Source organism: Talpa occidentalis, unplaced genomic scaffold, assembly GCF_014898055.3.
Source record: "Talpa occidentalis isolate TD23 unplaced genomic scaffold, MPIMG_talOcc4v2.1 talOcc4.4, whole genome shotgun sequence".
Classification (NCBI taxonomy): Eukaryota; Metazoa; Chordata; class Mammalia; order Eulipotyphla; family Talpidae; genus Talpa; species Talpa occidentalis.
Window position 1 is genome coordinate 145,913,695 of NW_023604295.1, and position 14,827 is coordinate 145,928,521.

General features: G+C 51.2%; 1 protein-coding gene across 1 annotated transcript in view; it reads right to left on the reverse strand.

The window, feature by feature from the left end:
• The window catches only part of XKR6 (XK related 6), a 171,441-nt gene that overhangs the window by 23,927 nt on the left and 132,687 nt on the right, over positions 1 to 14,827 (reverse strand).

Consider the following 14,827-nt stretch of genomic DNA (forward strand, 5'->3'; position numbering starts at 1 on the left):
TCCTGGGCCAGGTGACCGTGATGGCCAGGCGTGACAGCTGGGGTGGAGGGACTGGCCTGTCAGGGAAGCCTCCCCGAGGAAGGACGTTTCCCCCGGGAGCTGTATGATGGGAGAGGAAGCAGCCATGCAGAGGTCCAGGGTCAGAAGCGCTGGGCAGAGGGAGGGCAGAGGCCCTGGGAAGTCAGGATGGCTGAGGCACGGCGGCCGGTCATGAGGTCAGAGGAGAAAGCAACCGGATCTCAGCAGCCCACAGAAGTTGGGTGTTTCCTAAATACAAAGGGAAGCCCCCCAGTAAGATTCAAAGAGTAAAACTGCAAGATCCAAGTTATTAATCAAGACGATCTCCCTGGTTCTTGTTGCAGATAAGCCGGGTGGCTGACGGGCTATCGGCAAAATTCCAAAAGGGGTGGGTGGGGGGGCAAGATGCGTGTCCTAGGGAGATAACTGCTGTCCTAGGGACATAACTCAGGAAAGAAGGGGGGCTGCGGGTGTGGCCAGCCAAGCCAAAGGTCACAGGAATCACCCTTAGTCCACGGACAATAAAATGGGGGCTCTTGCAGTCACGCACACGCGTGTCTAATTACACAGCACCGTGGGCCGGAGAGGAAAAGCTGCCCCTTCACTGAGGGGAGGGGGGCCAAGCACCTTCTCCCACCAGTGCTGTTCTCTGAAGCACAACCAAAGGCATCTTGACATCCTGCTCTATTCTGGGCTGTTCGGTGGGGGAGCCGGGGCGGGAGGGGTCCTGCAGGCATGGAGGACACTTGTTTTCAATCATCTTTAAGAGGCAAGACAACGCGAACTCTAAGTTAAATGCTTCTCCGAAGCTTAATGTCATCAGACAACGGAAGGTTATTTAATTGCATGATGCAACTCAGTTCTGCATCCGGCTTTGGTGCGAGCATCCCACAGCACTTCTGCGGCGCCCAAATTGTCAGCCCCATCCCAGGTGGGGGAAGTGACGCCTCAGCCTTCAGGGGCATCCGGACACCCTCCTGTTCTTGAGGATAAAAAGAAGCCCCAGTGAGGCTCCCAGACAGCTCCAACCACCTGCAGCTCCCATCGGGTGGAGGCGCGAGGCTCCATCTATGCTCAGCCCTGCCCGCCCCCCCCCCCCCCCGAAGCAAAGGCGGAGCCTGGGCTGACACTGCAGTTCCCCGGAAGCCCGCGTCCCCGGCGCCCCGGCCCATCAGACTGCGTTGTGACTCAGTTTCCTTGGCCAGCGTTCCAGAGCCCCGTAAAACCTGTGGTCAACCCTCTGCCGGGGCGGGTGGGGTGGTAAAGCCTGCTCCTTACTGCTCCTTCCCTTCCCAATTCCTGGAAGGGGCCGGGGCCTGGCGCCCCTGGCATCCTGCTGAGGACGCCACCTGCCCAGGGCCCTGCACCAGCAAGCTCTGGCTCCCAGGCCGCAGATCCCCGGTGCGCTGGGCACAGGTCGGTCGGTCCCAAGCCCTTCCCTCCCGCTCTGAGAAAACCCAGCACAGGGCACTGAGCTGCCAGGCGGGCTGGGGCTGGGGACCCGCGACCTGCCTCCAGCACGGGGAACAGAGCTCCTGCTAGGGAGGCCGGCTTCCCTGGGCCGCCTGGAGGCGGGGGTTGCCTGGTTTGCCCTTGACAGGGACGCACGGCGCAGGGCCTGGCACACACACCCAGCTGCTGCCTGAGTGCAGGTGGGAGGAAAGAGCGTGGTGACCCCCGGAAATCCCAGGCACTCGGGGGGCCTGTGGGAGCAGTTCCAGATTCCCCTCCTTCAAGGAGGAAAACCAAGACAGCAAACGGCTCACTTGAGACTGGGGGGCGGGGATGGGGGGGTGCCTGGGAGCTCAGTCTCTTTCCGGCAGCTGCAGGGTGTTGCCAGGGCAACCGACGGCTGTCTGACAGGATTTGGCGATTTAACTCTTAGTCCGCACAGAACACGAAGGCGAGAACCATGAGCAGACGTTCCTGCTTCCGACAGTCGAGGCGGGAAGGGAAGCTGGCGAGGCATCTGGCCGGGCCAAGACAGGGCGCTTCCGCCGGGAGCAGCGCGGCTCTTGCGCCCAAGACGTGCGCCTCCCGCACCAGCGCTCCTGGGGTGCAGCTGCCCTCCCAGCCCAGCCGGGAGAGAGCCAGGACCCCTTCGCCGCAGCTGGGCCAGAAGCTCCACAGCGAGGCATTTGGACCTCAGAGTGCCTCGGAATTAGTTGGGGTGTAGCTAAACCCATCAGCTTGTGCTGCTCCCCCTGCACCCTGAGTTTCAGATCTGTGTGCCTGGGGTGGGGCCAGGAGTGTGTATTTCTGACAAGTCCCCAGAAGAAGCTGCCGTTGCTGCTGCTCACGGACCCCCTCAAGACCCTGGCCTGCCTGGTCCTCGCGCTCCAAGCACATCCCTCCCGCATGTTCGCATCTCCTTGATATTTGTTACAGGTGCAAGTCCTCAGGCCCTGCCCTCAGGGCTGCACCCGAGAACCTAGGGACAGCGAGCCCCTGGGGTGATTGTCTCACATTCTGACATTGGAGAAGCACAGGGCTAGGGCAGTGGTTCCCACGCCTTCACTGCACATAAAAATCATCCATCGAGGACCTGGGGCATGCCAGTCTCTGGGTGGGTGCAGGTCTCCCACCTCCTCTAAGCTCCCTGGGAGGCGCCAATGCACAGCCAGCCGCAGAGCCGGGGAGCCTGGCCACCTGGGTGCTCTCAGCACCTGCAGTGTCAGCCGCCCGAGCTGCTCTCAGGGCGCACAGTAGGCCCTCAGCTAATGGCCGCTGTCCATTCAGTGGCTGATGTGGTGATGTGGTAACGACATCAAGGTGTGCAGAAGCTGTCAGCCGCCACCCTCAGGTCGCCAGCAGCCACTGTCCCCCCTTGGTTCCGCATCTGACACCACAGGAACAATGGAAACGAACAGGACAGGCCCCTCGTTCCTGGGTACCGCCCGGGGCCCTCGACATCCAACAAGACTCGTCCCGCCCCCAACCACCGAACCCAAACTCACCTAGGCTCAGAAACAATTTATAGAAGGGGATAGATTTATTGCCTGATATGTATATTTAATGATATCAAAGATAGTTCATAAATATATGGTGCAATTTATTGGTATTTAATGTTACGCATTAATTAATAATTTTAAACCATCCAACATTTGCCCATTTGAAAAACTTAATCTAACATTCAATAACGCTTGTCGAGACTTAATAAATTTCCATGGATTTATACATCCCGCGAAATGCCCTCCATCTCAAACAAATTAAATAATGCATGTGATACGGGGGGCAATTTATGAAAGTCCCACTCAATAGGAAGGAGGTGTGTTTCATCACTTGAGCTCTTCATTCGGGAGTCTTCAGCGTTCTCCTCCGAGGAAACAGACAGGCGCCCAAGACTCCCTGTCTCCGCGGTCCCGTCAAGCCCGCGTGGGCCTCACCCTCTTGCAGAAGGCGGGCGGCGCCCCTTTGCCTCCCGCCCAGCTCTGCCCTTGGCCCCCTCGCTTCTCTAGGACAAGGGGTCTTTGCTTTGAGGACCATGTTCAGCCACAGACAGACTCACACTCACAGGCCTGGCCTCAGACCTCGGGGCTTCTTCCCCCCAAATCTTGGCCTAAACTCTGCACTGTGGCGCTGCTGGGGAGCGCCCTCCAGGCCCAGGGCGGCCTGACACCTCTCCCCAGAGCTGGCGTCCTGCCTAGGGAGCCAGGGGCTCCTGTGGCTCACGGGGCAGGCCATGCTCTTAGCTGGGTGCTCAGGGCACCAGATGTGCTCGGCCGTGTTTACGGGGGCACTGTGCTGAGTCACCCCTCACCCCACTCCCACAGAGCGTGCCCCGAGGCATACAGCCTGCTGCCTGCCCAGGCCAGGCTGCAAAGCTCAGCCCTGTGTCCTCTGCCTGATGCCCTCTGTTCTAACTCCTTCTGCTCAGGCCTGCCAGCCAGGCAGCGGCATCACCCCCCCGGCAGCCTTCCCTGCACCCCAGCTGGATGAGAGCTCGTCCCTCGTGGGTCCCAGGCGGTCTCCTGGCACACACATGCTGCCCCTCTTCCCTCTCTCTCCTGCTAGGAGGGGAGCCGTGAAGCTCTCGGCCTCTCACCTGTCCCCACACGGCCGCAGGGCCCAGCAGGGCTCAGTACGCATTTGCCCAAGCAACATAGAGAGAAAAGCACCGATGTTCCTCGGCATCCACAGACCCCCAGAAAGCGAGCCGTGGCGGGAGGCCACAAGAATATTCCCCGCCGCAGCCCACTGGTTCCTGGATCCGGGACCTGCCCGGGACCAGCGTCTCCCTGGCGCAGGGGACAAGACAGGGACCTCACCTCACAGGTGGAAGGACAGAGACAGCCACGGGGTGTTGCCAGGTGGCAGGAGGGCCTCATAGTTTGTTACAGCAAAAAAAAAAGAACCAAACCAAAAAAACCAAAGAAAGTTCATCAGGGAAAATACCAGGTGGGCACAGACACTTTCTTTGATTTACAATTCCTGGCCCGTTTGCCCTGCAGCCTTTCTGCCACTCACCTTCCGCACCTCCCCCACCCCAAGCAGGCCCCACAGGATGTCCAGCTGGGGCTTCTCAAAGGAAAGGCTCACATGGAAACATGGAGACAGAGCCCGTGCACTCCCGCACCCACGCTGGGTGCCCACGCCGCGTGCTTGCGGGCAATGCGTGTGGGTGGTGCTGACGGAGGGAGCGAGCACGTCCCTGAGAGCGGTCAGGAAGCCCGACCAGGCAGGGCCAATGCCCTCGTGGGCCCACACCGTGGGTTTGGGGTCACGGTTGCATTCCCAGGGCTCGTGGGCACTGACCCGAGGCCCAGCAGCCCGGGCCAGTAGATGGAGGCGGCACCTCCAGGGCAGAACCCGAAGGCATGAGGACAGGTCAGACAGGGCGAGGACGACAGGCTGTGGGAAGAAACCAAGGTCTGGGGATGCACGGATCTCGCTGAGCCCCGTCGGCAGGGCCTGAACAGAAGCAGCTGAAGAGTGAAAGAGAGTTGCCCTCTCTAAGCCGGAACATAAAAATGAACAGAACTGAAGACCCACGGTTTAGAGTAAACCTCCCAGTTTAGTGCCGACTGTACTTTCTTGGTAATAAAATCTAACACGACGTCTTTCAAGGCGTGCGGCAGCGACCGGCCCGGCCTCCACTGACACTCGCTCTAGCGAGGACAACCCTCACGTCCAGCAATTTCTTCCTTACAACAAGTTTAATCCTTCACGCTCCAGCTTAAGTCTTTCATTTTTCCTTCTTCCTCCAGCGAAATGCCACCATTTCACGGTTAGCAGTAACAGGGTCTGGTATTATATGGAGATGTCACATCTCAAATCCAGATGATGGCTGCTGGGAACGCGGGCAAATCCAGGAACTGTGCTTTGATTCTAAGGACTAGTTGTTTAGGAGAAGCTTGTGGCTCGGCTGAAAGCGATTCAGAATTCAAAATGCTTGTTGTTGGCCTAAGCGAGGTTCTCTCCCTCCAGGCAGACTTTGATGCAAAACTCACGACATCAAGGCTTGGCCTTGCGCGTGGCCCCGCACCCCGTTGCAATGCAGGTAAGAGGGTCAAGGCTGAGATACAATCAGCTCACCCCCATGAGGCTGGCACCCAACTCAGCTGGTGGGTGTCATCTGTCCAATCAGCTCTGTGTCAAAGGCAAATGGCAGGTGGCAAAATTAATATGTAAAAGCCAAGTACAGGGCCTCCCTGGTGGTGCAAGTGGTTGAGACACAGCCTATAAAGCTGTCCACAGCCACTACAGCACAAGTTCGATGCCTGACCAGGGAGCTACCCACATGGGTAGCACAATGGGAGCACGAGTCCACGACAGACCCACATGGCACAGCAGACCTCTCCTGTCTCCCCGCTGCTCCTCTCAGCAGTGGATTTCGGTTACTCCACCTGTTCTGTTCCCTGCTCTGTCTCTGGTGAATCCTCTCAGCCTCTGCATCTCTGGCCTGTACCCCAGTTCTTGTATGCATAAATAAATAAATTTTTAAAAAAAATAAAAGCCAAGTACAAATAAATAAGAGGGGCAACGATTACAGCACCTCCCCTTTGATTTTTCTCAATTGAAAATCATTTCCAAGAAAGCAAATGAAATGTTTACTTGACAAGAAAGAAAGTGGTCGGCAGATGTCCTACCCACCTGGTCCTGGGTGGCGTACACACATCTGGGTGGCACCCCTGCCCCCCCAGGTTTAGGTCCCACTTCTGCAAAACAGGTAACAGGCCAGGCTCTGGTCGCGTGCCCCCTCCAACACCTGGGTGTCTCGACCACTCCCCGAAACCAAGGTCTGACCCAGCCCCGAGGCCGAGCAGGGTCCTAGCACCTCTGCTGTGAGGAGGCAGCTCACGGGAGACCCGTCCTGGAGCTGTGAGGTCTGAACCTGAACAGCCTGCAGCCCAGGCGAGGCCTTCCTGGAGTCGGTCCAGCAGCCCACAGGGTGCGACGGGAGCGCAAGTCCATGACAGAAGCCGCACCTGGCCTGTGGCTGGGTCAGTGCCCTGGGGCTGCCCAGACCCCGCGCTGGAGCCTCACCTGCAGCGGCTGAGAATGGAGCTTGGGGGGTGACTAAAGGGACTCAGGGAGCAGGCAGCCTAGGGGGCCCAGGTGCATGTCCAGGACAGGCTGGGAATGAGCTTCGGGGTAGGGGGCACCCCTTTTTCTTCTCTGTCTAGTTATGTGGTCTGGGGTGAGCCGTTTAACTTCTTGAGGCTGCTCGTATCTGAAGCATCAACGAGCTCACAGGGTGGTGGGAACCAGAAGAAAGCAGGTGTGTGTGTGCAGATGTCACTCCGGAGTGGATCTGGGCAGAAGTACCCGGGATGAGACACATCTGAAGTCGGGGGGAGCTAACAAAATGTTAAATGCAGACTTGATCATTGATTCAAGGGTTGCTTCTCTGAGGAAATTGTTCGTCATCACCAAGAAAGACGGGAAGAAGCACGAACGCACAGCGTGGTGGTGGGGAGGCCGGCGGACATGGGGGACACCCAGGAGACCGCGGAGTCCCGGCCCCACTCCAGCGGCATCTGAGAATCGAACTGGGATGACTTATTTTATTTTTTAAAAAGATTTATTTTAGGGCCTCCCCGGTGGTGCAGCAGTTGAGCGCTGGGTTGCGAAGCTGCCCGCAGCCTCTACAGCGCTGGTTCGATCCCCGGCTGCTCCCCGGCCACCGGAGGAGGGTCCCGCATGGCGGGCAGACCTCTCCTGCCGCCCGCTGCTCCCCTCAGCCGTGTCCTTCGGTTCTTCTGCCTGCTCTGCTCCCTGCTCTGGCTCTGGTGAATTCTCTCACCCTCCCGCGCTTCTGACTGTACCCAGTGCTTGCATAAATAAATAAAAATAAATCTTCAAAAAAAAAGATTTATTTTATTTATTTATGCAAAAAAGAGCTGGGGTGTAGGCTAGAGGTGTGGGGGTGAGAGGATTCACCAGAGACAGAGATAGCTTGATAGCGCTGGGACTTGAACCCCTAAGCCCCCAGGGAGGCCCTGGGATGAATTATTTTATAGAAAAGCACGAATTACCAACACCAGCATCTGGGAACAAGGGAAGGGTCAAGAGAACAATTATCACAGAAAAAATTCGTCAGAGAACTGGACCCACTGCAAAAACTGAGCCCAATCACCATCACGGGGAAAATGGAATTCTTAAGAAACTGACAGCTGTAATGCACGGAGACTGTTCTAGAGCACAGAAAAAGAACACTGGTTTGCCAATTCTTCATAAAATTAGAATCACATTGGCATCTAAACCCCAAAGGATAAGACATAAATAACATACACGAATGTTATGAATAAGATGAATCTTATTTATAAACCCCACTGTAAAACTCTTCAGCAAAACAATAGCAGGAGAGTCCAGGTGAAAGAACCCCACACCTCAGACACACGAGCGTGTGGCCCCAGACGCGGCAGGTGTGGGGACCTATCACCACGACTCCACAGGACGGACCAGCGGAGAAAGTCGTAGGACCATCTCCACAGGCCTGAACAGGCATTTTATAAAGTGCAGCCTCTATTCTCATCACGATGTAACTCCTGCTTTTACCTTAAAATATAATACAATTTGCACAAGCACACACAATCTCAGAACTCCGAAGGCCACGTCTCGCTTATCTGTGGAACACTACAGGTATCCTACGAATATCTAGTAGCAAGACAAATCTTTAACATGACTCCAAAGGCACCAGCCAATTTGATGAGAGACAGAAAGAAAGAGGCAAAAAAATGAGAAATGAGAAGTTAAAACTATCATTATTTGCAGGTGAAAACTTCAGAGAATCAACCGAAGAGTCAAAGAATCCTACTAGCTTATTGAGTACAGGATTAATAAACAGAAATCACCATTTTTTCTGAATGCAGACAAGTAGTACATGAAAGAAAACACCAACATAGTAGTAAAAATGCCACTATAATAGTAACAAAAAGATAATACACAGGAACTCACTTACCCGGAAACGTTTATAAAGAAATCATTGAGATGACAGTGAAATCATTGAGATGACTGTTTCCATTACGGAACATGAAGTGGCAAAGCATACCGCATCCTGGCCAGGAAGTCCCACCAATAGCAAAGAAGTTAAATTTTTCCTAAATGAATCTTTCAATGTAATGAGATCCCAGTAAAAATCCCAATGGATATCTGTTTCACCAGATAAGCTGATTCTCAAGTTCGCATGGAAAAATGAAAAACCCAGAGTACTTAGGAAATTTCTGAAAATAATAGGAGTAATAAGAGGCGATGACTGACAGATGATAAAAATACTACAAAGCTACATCATTGAAACAGTGCAATCCTAGAGTGTGAGCTGCAGGCAGACCAGCTACACAGATTAGAGAGGCAGAAAGAGAAAGTCAGACTGGGAGGTAATACACACCAGAGCTGGCAGCTCACATCACAGGGGGAAGGCTGGATTGTTAACCACGGAAGGTGCTCAGGTCATCAGAATTTTGGGAAAATGACAGACAAGTGGATACCTACTTCACATCACATGCCCCCAAATATTCATTTCCTATCAAATAGTAAAACGTAAAATGAAATTATCATAGAATTAAGAAACCAATAAGAATATTTTTATAACTCCATCATGTATGCAGCCTTTCTAAAGGTGACACTCCGTGAATCTATGAATGGGAGGGTTTTCAGGTAAGTTTCTCCACTTAAGGAAGCGCGCCGTAACCTGCAGGCAACGAGCAGCTGGGCGAGCCTGCGCGACTCGTTAAAGACGGCAGTCTCGCCATCACCTTTATATTTCACGGTCTTGGTACTGAGAAGTTTTAAAAGAATGTATTTCCTACAAAAGGTGGTGGAACTCTGATGAGCAAGAGAGGAAGTTGGTCAATTTTGAGCAAAGAAAGGAAGTGGGAGGCAGGACAGTACAGCATCCACGGTTGAGAGAAAAAGCTTTAGAATTCGACACACTTGGTTTTAAATTGTGGCTCCGTCACATAGCTGAGTGACTGTGGGCAACATTCCTTTTAATCTCTCTGGACCTAGACTTTCCTTATCTCTAAGTAAGAATGCCAGGTTCTTCCTCAGAGGTGTGTTACAGGCTTAAATGAAATGTACGTGACGGGTTTAGCTGAGTGCATGACATATACAGCCGTCTACAAATGTCACCTGTATTTTAAGAAAGTAAGATCGAAGCAGCTCCAAATCCTTAAGAAACTCCAAAGCATGTAGGGAGATGCATCTGTGTACAGGCTGAACCACGAGTGCCCAATATTATATCCTGAAGAGGAGTCTTCTGGCCTGGGAACCGACAACGCCACTGCTGCCTGATCAATACAGAGTCTCTCAATAATCCACTTGGCAAGAGCAGCAGCGTTATCATCAATTTACAGTTGAGAAAATTGGGAAACCCATCCTTCCAGCTGTTCTGGTCCAGAATGTTGGCGTCAGCCTCAGCTTCCGTAAACATCCACTCTATACACTATGTCAAGGACGTCAAATATATATTCCGATTTCAACCACTTCTCACCAGCCCTCGTGTGACCACTTTGTTCCACCCCCTTCTCTCCCGCATGGATTATCTCCATGCACGCAAGTGCCGACCCTTGCCCCCACTGTCTATTCCTCAATGAGCCAGAGGGCTCCCGTCAAACTGCAAACCAGTTTGCAAATCTTGTAATGGCTTCCACTTCATTCAGATCCAAGCTAGGAGTCCTTTCTTCCATCGACAAAATGAAAAAGACAACTACAGGACAGAAGAAAGAATTTGCAAATCATGTATCTGATAGGGGGTGAATATCCAAAATATAAATACAGAAAGAACTCTCATAACTCCATGGCACAAAAACCAAATGATTTAATTTTAAAAATGGGCAGAGGAGTTGATCAGACTTTTTCCAAAGGAGACATACAGATGGATGGACAGTGGGCACATGGTTGCTCACCAGCACTAATCAACACCACATTGAGACAGCACCTCACACCTGCTAGGATGGCCAGCATCAAGAAGACCAGAGATGGGACTCCCCAGTGGCGCAGTGGTTGAGCGCTGGGTCGCGAAGCTGCCCACAACCTCTGTAGCGCCGGTTCGATCCCCAGTCGCCAGGCGAGGGTCCCACATGGCGCGCAGACCTCTTCTGCCACCGCTGCTCCCCTCAGCAGTGTACTTCGTCAGTCTGCCTGTTCTGCTCCCCGCTCTGGCTCTGGTGAATTCTCTCGCCTTCCTGCGCTTCTGACTGTACCAGTGCTGGTATAAATAAATCTTTAAATTATATAAAAAAAATAAAAAAAAAAAGAAGACCAGAGACAACCAGTGTCAGTGATGGTGTGAGAACTGCTGGGCACTGCTGGCGGGCGTGGAAATTGGTGCAGCCTTTATGGAAAATAACATGGGTGTTCCTAAAAAATTAAAAATAGGACTAATATGTGGTCCAGTCATCTAACTTCTGGACGTGTATCCAAAAGAGATGAAAACAGAATATCTAAGAGAAATCAGCACTACTATGTTTACTGCAGCACTATTCACAATAACAAAGTTATGGAACAACGTAAGTGTCCATCCATGGATGATTGGATAAAGGAGATATTATATTTAATGGAATGTTATTCAGTCTTGAGAAAGAAGGAAACCCTGCCACTTCCAGCACGGATGGACTATGACGGCGTTATTCCAAGTGGATAAGACATAGAAAACCACATGTGTTGTATGTAGAATATACAACATCTTTAATGGAATTTTTTAAAGTCAAACTCACATAAGCAGGGAGCAGAATAGTGGCGGCCAGGATGTGGGGGGCGGGGGGAAATGGGGAGAGTTTGGTAAAAGGGCACAGACTTTTGCGACAGGATGAATAAGGTCTGAGGATTTAATGGAAAACATGGCAACTGTAGTATAAAAAGTGCCTAGAGTCCTTGCTGTGTCTCCCAAGACCCCATAGGACAGGATCCGGATTTCCTCTCTGACATCCTGTCCTCCCTGTGGTCTTCTTCCATCCAGCCCAAGGGGCCTCTTCGTTGTTCCTCAGACCTTCTAGGAAGCAACGGTGCAGGGCCTTGAAGCTGCACGGCTTGCTCCTCACTTCCCTTGGCCTTTACTCAAGAGCTGCCTTCTGTGGGTCATGGGTGCACAGGGCCTGATGATGCCATCCGAGCTTTGTGGCATATACTTTATTTTTCCATATTAAAAAGCACTATTTAAGTCAACGTCTCAGTGGGGCTTTGCATCTAAAATTTCAACATTCCCCCAACAATACTTCATACCCCTATCCCTTGCTTTTTGTTTTGATTCTGATTACTATCTAATACTATTCTTATTTATTTGATCAATGACTTGACTCCCCTCCAGACTGTAAGCTCTGTGAAGGGATGGATTTTTTAGTGTTTTGCTTGTAACTGTCTCCCCAGCACTTAGTACTGGCCTTGGCACAAAGTGGGTGACTAAATTCTATTGAATCAACAAGCAGATGAGCAAACACAGTCATTGTCCCAGAGACACTCAGTGCTTTCATTTGGTGAATCCTGATCTTTTTTTATTCATTGGAAATCCCCAGCAGACGTTATGTAGACACCGCCATCATTTCCAGAAGAACGGAAACCCCCGTTGTATACAAATGAAAGAGCGAGAGTCTCTAGGCTCAGGTCTGGGGTCTCCAAACTCAGGTCTGTTTTTCCCTTCACCCCTTTTCTGCTTTTCTGTCCTGAACAGACATAAAAAGCTGTTGAGGAAAAGACCACATGTAGATCCCACTAACTCTTGCATACAAAGGCCTGTCAGTTAGCCAGAAGTTCAGAGTCAAGAGGCATGAAGCATACACAGTTGCGGAAAGTGGCTTCACTTTGGGATTCCAAAGGAAGAAAAGAGGTCAAAGAGAGCTGCTGGTGCCAACTCTTCACAGAACAAAATGATGATTGATGACACTCCCCACCTCACAGGAGAGGCTGTAAATGTGACACCCCACTGTTAAAATTTTAAAGAATATATCTGTAGTGGTTATACTTGTGGAGTGAGTTTCAATGCCACATTGACCATGAAGTGCTCCAATACAAAGGTGGCACAAGGGGCTAAGATGCATCCTGGGAAGCCGTCTGCAGCCACTGCAGAATGAGTTCGATCCCCGGCCGGCCAGGGAGCAACCCACATGGCGCAGCAGACCTCTCCTGACTCGCCCGCTGCTCCCCTGGGCAGTGTATTTCTGTCAGTCTGCCTGTTCTGCTCACCACTCTGTCTCTGGTGAATCCTCTCACCCTCCCACACCTCTGGCCTGTATCCCTGTACCCCAATACTTGTATGCATAAATAAATAAATCTTAAAAAAAAAAAGAAAAAGAAAAAGCAGCAGCAGTCTAACCAGGTCCTGAGCGCGAGGTTGCCGCTGGCCATGGTGCTGAAAAGTGCGCTCTGGCGCCATCAGGAACTGTCCATGGTCCCACCCCAGTGTGTGTGGGTGATAACAGAGCGTGGGGTTTGCTGCTAAGGGTCTCACACCAATAATAGCAGGGGCTGCTGATGATGATCTGAAAATCCTGCTCTGGCCCAACAGGAGCTGACCATGGTCACAACACACTGTGGCTCACACTTGCTCTCAGTATTCCAAGCTTTGCTCTAGCTGAAACTGCCTTTCTCTTTCCCTTTGAATTCTAGTTAGTTCTTCCTTGCTTCTGACTAGCCTGAGGATCATTATGATTCAGAGGTTATCCAAAGAGGCAGCTTCTATTTCAAGATTAATTTGGATGTTAAGATCTGAACAAGATGAGTCTATCTTTTCTGCATCTTCAGGTTTGCCATAGATCTTAATTCACAGCAAAACAGCAGCTCAAATCAATATAACAGCAGAATCTAGGGGACCTTCCATACAAAGAATGACCCAGGTTCACACAAGATTCTCTAAGAGCTCGAGTGAGCAGTAAGTGGTTAACCTCTGAACCCAGACCAGAATGGAACTATGGCCTCTAATCTAAATTTCATTAAAGATGGGGCTGCAGGATTACTGTCTTTAGTAATTTATCTTCAATGTCTATCTCCCATTCTTGTCCAACTTCTTCCACAATCTTGTGCAAAATAACATTCTTCTTTTTATTCCTGATCATACATTCAGATTGGAATGGTTCAAATACTGTTCTTGGGTTTTACCTCCAAATACATGAATTGAGTAAAGTCTAGTTGAGGGGGGCTAAGTGGGAAAACAAACCTGGATAATTCCATTCTCTCTCCAGATCCTGGCTCTATATTTCAGCTTCCTGTTTATAAACAGGTGGTTAACAACGGATGTCATGAGACAGCCATGTGACGGGTACAGCAGGAAGCACAGAACTGGGCAGGAATCCTACCCACAGGCCTTCACCATCTAAATATCAAGATCTGCACTCTTCAGGAAATGGAGATCTATAAATAGCACAGTGATGATATCATCACCTTCCAGCCTGTTGCTGTTCAGCTGTCAATTATTTTTTAAAGAGCTTATAAAAAAATTAATAGGTGGTGGTAAATTCTATAGCACCATTTAAGCACACACACACACACACACATACACACACACACATCCCACAGGCCAAGAGAATTTAGTGGCTACTTAATAGAATGAAGAATTCATCTGTCTGAAAGCCCACCCCTCCGGCTGTCTTCTGGATCTCTTCTGTCTAACTATTCCCCAGAACCCGCTCCACGCCTAGGGGGCAGCTCTGCTCGCAATAACTCCCTGACACTGTCCCTGTACAAGGTCTCTTTCTTTGGATAGTGAGAATCTTGGGGTTCAGCCTTGAATGAGCAGCAGCCTATGAACCATTAAAAACAGATCTGTCATTTAAAGAGAACTGAAACTCCTCTTTTTCCTATCATAAAGTAAGACCTAGATAGGACAGTAGGAGAAAGGATTTTGGGTGCAGCCTCCTCTTCCACACGACCTTGAACAAATCCCTGACCTTCTCCATCCTGCCAGCCAAGCAGTGCATCAAGGAAGTCAATTCTGCATCTGGAGATATTTCCCCCAAGAGGACAAATGATATCTCAGGGGATTCAAACGCGATGGGAGGAGGGGAGTGGTCCTCGGGGCACATCCATAGCCCCCTGAAGAAGCAACCAGATGGACCCCCATGATCTCCAGCAGCACCACGAAGCTCCTAAGTGGTGCAACCCTCAGGCTGACTGAAGCAGCAAAGCACCTCTGAAGGTCAGAGAATGTCACCTTTCCCCAGTGACCTTGAATTCTTAAGCCTTTTAAAAATTGGCGTCTGGTCTCCACTAATAACAAGGAGGAAGCGAAGAAGGCAGGTGGGAAAGAGAGAAAAGGTTCTGCTTTAAAATGCATCTATGTGTGTATCTACATTTATATAAATAGCAACCAAAATGGGATGTGGGGGGCACAAGCTATTTTAAGGAGAAGCTGCAGTAGTAAAGCAATCTCCTGAGC